Source organism: Arachis duranensis, chromosome 4 (genome assembly GCF_000817695.3).
Source record: "Arachis duranensis cultivar V14167 chromosome 4, aradu.V14167.gnm2.J7QH, whole genome shotgun sequence".
NCBI lineage: Eukaryota > Viridiplantae > Streptophyta > Magnoliopsida > Fabales > Fabaceae > Arachis > Arachis duranensis.
In genome coordinates, this window is record NC_029775.3 from 100,483,054 (window position 1) to 100,493,859 (window position 10,806).

Sequence of the window (10,806 nt, forward strand, 5' to 3'; positions counted from 1 at the left end):
GCTACCCAGGAGGTTCACTCTGTCGACCACCCTAACTCCCTATGATGGGTTAGGTGATCCGAAGAAATACATCAAGAAGTTCACCTTCATAATTATAGTAAATAGTGTATCTGATAAAGTTTTATGTTGTTGCTTTCCATCTTACTTAGACGGTCCTGCACTTGATTGGTTTTGTTCTTTGCCTGCAGGTTCTATTTCCCGATTTCGAGACATATCATGAGTATACCGACCTCCACCTCGAGGTGAAACTGCACGCAATAAAAAGCGGACTACGATCAGGAAAATTCCAGGAAACTATTGCCATAGCCAAACCTAAGACTATGGCCAAGTTCCGTGAAAAAGGCCAAAGGTCAGATCGACATCGAAGAACTCCGACAAGCTCGGAAAACAGAAAAACTACACTACCGAAACAACAACAGAACGCGAGACAATAGGAAGGACTCCAAACCAGCTTCGCGATATGAGTCTTACACTCAATTCAACACCAAGCGCGAAGATATCATTAAGGAGATCTTGAATTTGAAGCTTATCAAACCACCAAGAAAAGCCGGCAGTTACCCAGATTCAAAAGGCACGGACAGATCAAAATACTGCTCCTTCCACCAAAAGCACGGCCACACTACCGACGAGTGTGTCATCGCCAAAGACCTTCTGGAGCGATTAGTTCGGCAAGGTCATCTGAACAAGTACATCGGCGGCCACATACAGCCACGAACAAATTCCTCTGGTGAACAAAACTTAGCGACACAGCATGGCCGAGATAAAGATCGGCCAGACACCAGCCATCCCGATAAACCAAGGCGTATCATTAACTGTATTTCCAGAGGTTTTACAGGTGGAGGAACCACAAGCTCGGCAAGAAAGCAATCTTACCGAGCCATGCTTTCCATAGAAGCCAATCAAACTCAACAACAGACACTTCCGCAGTTTTCGCAGATAAAATTCCAGACAGCCGACCACAACACTAATGTGGCAAATCTAGACGACCCGGTCGTAATCACCCTGCATCTCGGAGATCTCCTAGTAAAAAAGGTGTTACTGGCCCTAGGAAGTAGCATCGGCGTTCTATTTTACTCCACATTCCAGAAAATGAAACTAATCAGCAACATCCTCCAATCAAATGATCCGGGTTTAAAGCCCACTCAACCAATCAGAGCAAAGTATCAGTGGTTAATTCCATCCTTTTGGGATCGTTGAGGATCTAACATGCCCTAAAAATGATGGATAAAATGATACCTTAAAATTTGGGGGAAAGATTCTTAATTCATCTCCTATTATCTATTAGGCACAATAAATTCTTAATCCATTGTTTACCCTAATCATCCAATGAGAATCTTCCATTTTTGTGCTCTTCTGCTGAAGGCTGGTTTTGGGATTGCTACAATGATGGCCTCCTTCAATCCACTGGATAAAGAGCTTCGACGATGACCTTCCAGAACAGAAGAAGTTTTTTCCTTTTTTCATGAGGAGCGGAACAAAAAATTGAAATTGATGTCTTTTCTTGCGATGAGCTTATCGAGTGTTTTTTGGACACACGCGTCGGGCTTCAAAGACGGGGGTAACTTTTTTGCGTTTCTTCTTTATTAAAATGATAGCAGCTACATATAACTAGATGACAATAATATACATCCCTCACACGTAACACCGACCTTCATATATTGATTCTCAATGCTCTTCCACTTCTCAACCAAATCCCAAATCCTTCTCTTCTTCACTTTCATGCACTCTTAACACAATAGTACGCATTTCATTCTTTGCAAATACAAAAACTCTAATTGGTGCCACAAAATATGGAACTTGAATTTGAGAGTTACCAAATCTTAAATTTGAAATTCTCACTCTTAGCTCGTCTCAATTCTTTGGTAGTTTAGAGTAGAGTTCGAAAGTATCTCAAGCTAATATAGCGTAACACTAGTTTCACTACCGAACTTCGTGTCGGCACCGCCATATTCGTCGCCATGGCTTACATCCTTGCTGTTAATACCAGCATCACTGTTGACTCCGGTGCCACCAGTGATATCTTCGACTGCATTTTTCTTTGCTTCGAACCAACCATCCCTTTAACTAAATACACTGGTCCAATCCACCGGTTCGTGCAACCCGACCCGACATGTAAATTCCGCCAACCCGGGTTACACCACGTGGGTGGATTTTGCACCAAACCTGTCAAGTTTGTTCCCAAGCCTGTTCGGATCTCTTCTTCTCTGGGAATTGGGCTTTTCTTGGCCTTCATTGGGCTCCAAAATAATGAAGGCATTGAACTTATTAGGTTCAACCCATCAACTTTAATAACCCTTGGTGGATGTTCAAGATCAGACTTAACGGCGTTATCTCCCGTCATAACGTCATCAATGGAACTGTTAGTCTAATAATACCACATGGCGCTGTCTCTGATAACATACTATGCTTGAAGAATCGAATGGAAAACCCAACATTATGGCTAGGCTGGCTTGGTTCCATTATCATAGATTATTGCATGATAAAGAAAAGACTAAACCACCAAAAGTAACCATGAAAGATTGTTTCGCTGACCAAACGTTAAAAGGGTATTGTTAAGCTATGTAAGATGTCCACATCCATAACAACATGGCAAAAGAATTTTTTAGATGGATTAAACTTTTTTTTTCTGAAAATTGTATTTATTTAGTTAACTTACTTAATTAAAAAAATTACTTACTCCTTCAAATTAAAATTAGATGACGAATAGAAAATGTCACCCACCCCATTTTGAGCGTGAAATCAACTATGCCATAATAGAGAAATTTTTCATCTTCTTCTTCTTTAACGTACCCCATTGTTTTGTGATTATATTCCTACGATGACATTGGAGAGGGAGGTTGCTACTTTTCTAACGGACCATGTTCAGAGGTGAGCTCTGTCACACTCGAAGGCTTTAAGAGGCAATACTTTCATAAACTAAGTGATTCGATGACTATAACCTTATAGTTATAAGAGTTCTTCGTTTAAAGTGAAAAAATTAGTTCATTTGTTGTATTTATTTACAATAGAATTTCATTTTGCAATTACTTCATTATATTTTTGTCCCTCTATTTAAGCTGTATAATTTTTTATATTGGGAACACAACATTTTCTTATTTTTGGTGTATTAGGGTGTGTATTGATTGATTCGTCATATTCATTTTAGATGGTTCATATTTAGGAATTGAATGTATAGACCTACAAGTGTATTACACTAATTGGTTGGATATTTATTTAGTGAATAAATATCTTTGAAGTAAGCCTTTTTTTGAAGTTCCTACCCTTCAGGCTCTATCTCGTTAAATTGTTCCATTAAAGATGTGATAGTGCCCTTAAATACAAAGTTATTCATATTATTTTAGTCTATATATGAGTTTGTTTATTATGTATAATAAATTATTATATATCATAATTGTGCTAACAAATATAAGACTAGGTTAGAAATTCAATTGTAAAAGAGGCTAGTCAATGCAGTGATTTTTTAGTTTCATTTTAAGTTTAGAAGTTTGATATCAATATGAGAATGTTTGATTTTAATTGGATTTTTAAGTTTGATTTAGGTAACTAAGTTTGAGTATAAATATGACATCATTGTTTATAATTAGATTTTAATATTGATTATAAGTATGATAGGTCTTTTGTCTCATTTGTTGAAATTAATCATCATCCAATCAATGTTATTAAACATTTTTTTAGACAAATCTGAGAATGAGTGACGTAGTTAATATCCATTTCTTGTTATTCTTTTACACAAATGGCTATAATATATATCACTCTGGAGATATATCACAGAGAAAAATTTGAGAGAACAAAAGATGAAAGAACTCTATATTTAGATAGTAAAAAATATAAAACTCGAAGGGTCAATGTTGATACTCTTAATAGGTTTTTTATCAATGACCTCCTTAGAGATATAGGATACACCATGATCAGTGAATGCTATTGGTTAGTGTCTGGAATGGAGCTTAATGGTGGTTTGAAGTTATTGAGGAGTGATAAGGACATAATAAAGATGTATGAAGCTGAATTAAGGAATGATAATGGGATTTGTGTATACACTGAGCACCTGATAAGCTTGTCATAAGTTGTTAAAGAGGATGGTGCTAATGTTGTCTCTCCTTCCAAGGTGAGAGTAAAGAGTTGTGCAAGGAAGACTCCAACTCCTAAAAAAGGTTACTAAGATGACCAAAATAACTGATCATCCTAAAGCCCAATCCACTACACAGTCAGTACTAGGCCCAGTAGCCAGCTCAATTAGCAGCCTATAATATGCAATCCAACACTCAGTTCAATACACAAGCAAGGACATCATTATCACAAGGCATACATTTTCTTAGCCAACTCACCATAACCACAAGACAGCCTAGTAATCCCATACAAATAGATAAACCCATACACCACCTCCAAACACAACAAGCCACAAATACCTTAAATTCACAACACTGTTATAATTCACAACATTGTTATAGTTCTCGACCTTTTTATGATGTCCCAACAACACCACTAGAGATACTGACACAATATATACTCCAAGCTTGTAATGAATCCCAATCTAAATTCTATCATGTAGAGGATTCTGAGTCTCTCACTCAGCCCTAACCACCACCATCATCAAGTCAAAATGTTAAACACAATGAAGGTCCATCTTAACACGAAGCAAGAGAAGTGCCAAAGAAGCAGAACAGAAAAAGCACTAGTAGACCTGAACCTATTAGACAAACCTTCATTTAGAACCCAGATCCTAACAAGGCTCCAAGTATTTTGTGCCAGTAGATGAGTTTGAAGATTATTCGGACTCCAAACCAGGATTACATTATTATGAGTCTTAGGATCTTCATAGCTGTGCAGATTCATATGAGGAACAACCATAGGTCTTTTCACAAGGTAATGCTGATGTACCTGTTGGACAAGTTAGGCTTGAAGTAGGGATGGAGTTTGAATCTTTAGAGCAGTTTAAGCAGGTTGTGAGAAAGTTTAATATCAACTTAAGGAGGAGTATTTTTTTCTAGAGTGGATAGTACAAGAGTGAAAACATTTGTGAATGATCATACTTGTTGTAGAGTTGTTCACAATAAGTCTATTAATGGTAAGTGGGTTGTGGATAAATTGGAGCAGCAAATTAGAGTGCAGCCAATAATGAATATTTGAGAGGATGAGAATTACTTTAAGAAAGAGTATGATGTTTTGCTGAGTGAAAGAAAAATTTATAGATCAATGGCAAAAACAAAAGAAAGAATTGAAGGAAGCGAGAGAGCACAATATGCAAGACTTTGAGAATATGCCATAAAAATTTTGAAGACCAACCCAAGCTCCACCGTGACTATACGCACCACACCAATGCCAAATTCAACTGTGTTGTTTAGAAGAATATATATTTGTCTAGATGCTTATAGGAAGGGGCTTTCTGACTGGATGCAGACTATTTATTAACTTGGATGGGACCTTCTTAAGAAGATACTACGGTGGACAACTCTTGACTGCTGTTAGTCAAGAGGCAAATATTTATCCCATTGCATATACTATTACGGATTCGAAAATCAAGGACAACTGAAAATAGTTTCTTGAGCTTTTGCAAGAAGATTTGGGTGATAAGAGAAATAACTACTGAACATTTATGTCAGATCAACAAAAGGTACAACATTTCAAGTATTTATACATTTTTTGCATATAAACGTCTCAACTCAATATTTAAAGTGTTTCTACATTTTTTCAGGGTCTTATTCCAGCTCTAGAGGATGTTATGTCCGGGGCACGACACAGGTTTAGTGCCATGCATATATGACACAACTTCACAAAGTAATGAAAAAGCAAACAACTCAAGTGTGGAGTTTAGATTTGTGCAAGAAGCACAACCCTCCAAGACTTTCAAGCAGCCATGGCCGCAGTTAAAAGACTAAACCTGCATGCTTGAGAATATCTGAGTCGCATTCCACCAAAATAATGGTCAAGACCCCACTTCAGTGAATGGCCAAAGGTGGATAATATCACCAATGACAATAGTAAAATATTCAACTCAAAGTGTAAGAAATTTAGGGAAAAACAAGAAAGAGTTATGGGGATACAATGGAAGGCTTTGTCTAGTACAATAGAGTAGATTGGAGAAAAACAAGAAAGAGAGTAGTAGCTGGATGCCATTCTAGACAGGGGATAATGGTGGGAATATCTTTGAGGTTCAATGCTTGCCTATAAAGGTAAGTGTTGATCTCGGAAAGCATATTTGTACATGTAGACTATGATAGCTCACTAGCATATCTTGCAAACATACATGTGCAGCATTGGCACATCAAAATAGGAAGGCTAAAGAAATTGTATACACATGGCTAGCAATTAGTTCTTACAATGCAACATACCAAGTTTTGGTTCAGCCGGTGCCTAGTCAAGAGTATTGGCAACAGCTAGACATTATACCAATTTTGCCTCCTCATTACAAACATCCGATCGGGAGGCCCATTAAGAAGAGAGACACCACTAGAGATAATCCCAAGGTTAACCTAGACCTGTATAGGACAAAAAGAAAATACAGTCAAATAAATGCAAATACTATTTGAACATTTGTGAAATATTGTTTGTCAACAATTATTGGGGATATTTGTTTATGAATATTTGTCTTGTGCATTGGTTGTGTAATGTTGATTGAATAATTGCTTAGTTGGTTTTTGACTGGTACAATTGTGATCAATTATCTGATTAGTTTGTGAATTCTCAATAATTATACAAGAAGGGCACAATTCTAGAAGTTGCAAGGCTAAAAAGGAAGATTTACAGAAGTGAAAACAAGTACCACCTGCTAATGTAGAGCAGGATGGGGATAATAAAAGATTGGCTGAAATGTATCAGAAAGAAACCTTGGAGGCTACAGAGGCAGAGGTAGCCTTAGATGCTACAGTTGCAGAAGCTGAGACATCTCTGATTGTTAGAACCCAACCACAGGTAAAATCTAAATTTGTTAATTGCTCAAACATATTAGAGTTATTAAATTTACTTACATTTATAATCAATTTAATTTATAGGCCACTACCACATTGAATCCATCTCGTAATATGCCGGTTACACTGCAAGTGCCACCACCAATTTGGCCATCAACCACAAAAATAAAGACAACAAAGAGATCCACTAGGAGGCCTCCTCTATCACAAGCCACCAACATTACGCCACCATCAAGCACTCAGATCCCTGTACATTAGGCTCCAACTTTGAACACTCATCAGTAGCCATCCAATGCATCTGTTAGATCACCCACTGTGTTTCCATATACAATGCAAGGAGCTAGTGCAGGCACAACTTTCCGATTTGCATAGTTTATGCCAATACCAACATCACACCTTACACCGAGATGATCAGTTTCTGGATTCAGACCACATAGAACATCTACTACTGTGCAAGGCACAACCTATGGATTATCTAGTGAGAGCAGCAATTCGACACCAAACTAAAACAATCATTAGCAATCATTATCTTGTTTTTCTAGAATATGGGTTTATGTAATTTACCTGAATACTTTACTGATCAGGATCACTTATGTTTAACTATTTTTATTTTGAGTTATGATGTCATTTTTGTATGCTACATACACTATTCAAACTGTTATTGATGTAGCTTCTAAGAACCCTATGAATACTTATGGTTGTTTTCATATTTGATAAAAACCTTATGAATGATTATGCAGATTTTTTAGTACATATTATATTCTGATATTGATATTATTATGAGTAACTAATTATTCAACTTAAAAGGCTTAATCAATGTTGGAAAAATTAACAATTATTAAGAATAGTGGTAAAATAAAATTTAATTAATAGCAAATATTTCATTCTATTCAAACATTAATTACATTGTTCTTCATTGGAACAAAATGCTTAGACCCTGTACCGAAACTATTTTTTATGCATAAACTTTGGAATCAAATTTTCCAATTACTTGTATATGACCATTACAAACAAAAAAGTGTAAACTGCATAAACAATCCCAAAGACACAGACAAAAGCCATACTTTCATAGCTTTTATTTCACTTTCAATATTCTTCCCAATCTTCATGGCTATGTTAACATTCCTCTCCCTGTGGTCTACTAGAGTATTTGTCACATCCTAATTAGTAACATCACATTCATGCTTATTGAGTCTTCTAATCAAAGACCTTGCCAAACTTTGCCATCCCCCATTAATTTCATCAACCCAAACAAAGTAATTGCAATCTCGACTCTATAGAAGGCAAAAAATTGAAAAATCAAAGATGCAGAGAAATCCTATACTTGTCTAACTATAGTAAATAATGTTAGATACCTTTAAAAAGGGGCAACGAATGAACATCTTCCAGGATTAGCAACCGTTGAAGACTCCAACAGTTCCATTCAGAATTTTCTTCTTCTTCTTCATCTTTGAATATGAAGCTCCTCAAAATCTGTTTCCTTCGCTTGTAGTTACTTCTCTCCTTGACATTGCTCAAATTCTATGGGAATAAATTAATTTACGGTTCTCTTTTACTATGGAATAGCTCGAAACAATGGATAGTGCTCGGGTATGGTTTTACTCTGCGAAGATTGGGTTCCAACGAAGATCAAAGAATTAAGGTTCATATTGTCCCTAAATAGTACTAAATACACATAGGCCTTGCAACACGTGCCATCATGAAAAAAATTGTCCATGTAAGCCACTTTATTAAGGCTACACCAGGTTTGGTTATTTTTTTACACGAAATTAAATTTTTGTGGACATCTGAGGAGTTATAATCTTCCATGGTTACTTTTATTAGCGAAACAATCTTTCATAGTTACTTTTGGTGGTTTTCTCATGAAGAAAATTAAAAGTGCAATGATATAAGACATCTTTTTGTCACCGTGATATCGTGGTTCAGAAACACTGCATTTACGGTGTTTCCAGCCACGAAACACAGTGACGAAGTATACCGATACTTCAAGAAGGTGGTGGATGTTAACATGATTAAGAAGACCGCTAGTGTGTTAAGATTTGAGGGTATGAATAAAGGTACATTTTGGGAGGCTCTGTTCACATTCTTATATGTTGATATATTGGATACAACAGGCACTTTATATTCAATGGCTAGATTCGTGGGGTTTCTTGATCTCAACAGTTATTTCGAAGGCCAATATTTTACATTCATGGCTGATGCATCTTCAATTGTTATGGGCTCACTTTTGGGTACTTCTCCCGTAACTGCATTTATTGAGTCCTCAACGGTGATTTGCAAAGGCAGATGGACAGGGCTAACAGCGTTAACTGTGGTTGGGTATTTTTTGTTTGCATTCTTTTTTACACCGTTATTGGCTCTGATTCCACCTTAGGCCGTTGGGCCGCCGTTGATCTTAGTGGGAGTGATGATGATGAGATGTGTGGTGGAGATTAAGTGGGATGACATGAGAAAAGCTATACCGAAATTCGTGATGATAGTTTTGATGTCGTTAATGTATTCTATAGCGTATGGGTTAGTAGGAGAAATTGGGAGTTACGTTGTGTTGCATGTTTGGGAGTGGGGAGAGGAGTCGTTTGAGACGTTTGTGGTTATGAGAAAATTTGAAGGGAATGTCTGATGCAAATAATAATGAGAATCATCATGTTGTTGATGATAACCAAGAAAATGGCATGGTAAAGCACTTGAGGTGGTGTAGGATTTAGTAACTAGGTGGAATATTTATGAGAATGTACAACTTTGGATATGTATATTTTCTTTATTTTATTAGAATCATGTATTGTAGTTTCTTTTGATCGTGTGTTAAATAGTAGTTCCGGAGACGAGATGAAATGAGATAAGAGGTGGACAATTAGGGTGGAGATAAATGTGTAATATGAAACGAAATGATACATGTACCTTCTAAATATTAATATTAAAAATTGAACTAACACTTATATACAAATATTTTTGCCTAAATTTAATAGCTAAAATCTTTAAATAATTTAATATATTAGACTAAATTATTATTTAACAATTATATATGAGTTGTCACCGTATTAAAATAAGATATGCGCACTCTAAAATTTAGAGTAATACTATTTAGTAGAGATGATAAAAATGGGTTAAATTCGTCAGGCTAACTTGCCAAACTCGCCAAAAAGGACGGGTTGAATAGAGATTTTGAACTTGCCAAATTTCAAAAAAACTACACTGCCGAATTCACGGACTTTGACTGGGCGAAAGAGATTGACCGATGGGTAGGCACAATTTTTTTTAATTATTAAAATTTGATAATCAATATTTGATCAAATTAGGAACTAAGGTTCACACATTTACACTTTGTTTGGATATAGGAAAGAAAATGGAAGGAAAAAAATAAGAGGAAAGAAAATGGAAGAAAAAGTGGAATTATTTTTGCGTTGTTTGATTGAATAGAAAATAGATGGAAAGAAAATAAAGAGAAAATTTTTTTGTTTAGATGGAAAGAAAAGTGATAAGAAAGAAAACCATAATAATATAAAATTACATTGAATTATTTATCTAATACATATAATGTTTAAATATGAATTTCTATTATAATAATATATTAAAACTAAATTTATATTAATAATTTTAATAATAATATAACTAAGGGTAGTATTGAAAATATAAAAAATATAATATTTTTTTCTTGTTTTCTTGCTTGTGATAGAAAAAAAAATTTTAGTGGAATCCACATAAAAAATTTCTTTTCTTTCTATTTTCTTTGATAACCAAACAAAAAAAATATTTTTCATTCATTTTTTTCCACTCATTTTCTCTCGAACCAAACATAGTATTAATTTTCTCCCGTTCTCTTCTTAAAAGACAACGCCACCTTCTCTCCAAAGGCCGAACATCCTCCTTTGCCCTTGCCGCCGCTAGTTTCTCGCTCTCTCTT

The 10,806-nt window shown here is 35.7% G+C and overlaps 1 pseudogene; it reads left to right on the forward strand.

The window, feature by feature from the left end:
* Positions 1–1,958: 1,958 nt before the first annotated feature.
* On the forward strand, positions 1,959–9,525 carry LOC107485234 (adenine/guanine permease AZG1-like; annotated as a pseudogene).
* The last annotated feature ends 1,281 nt before the right edge of the window (positions 9,526–10,806 follow it).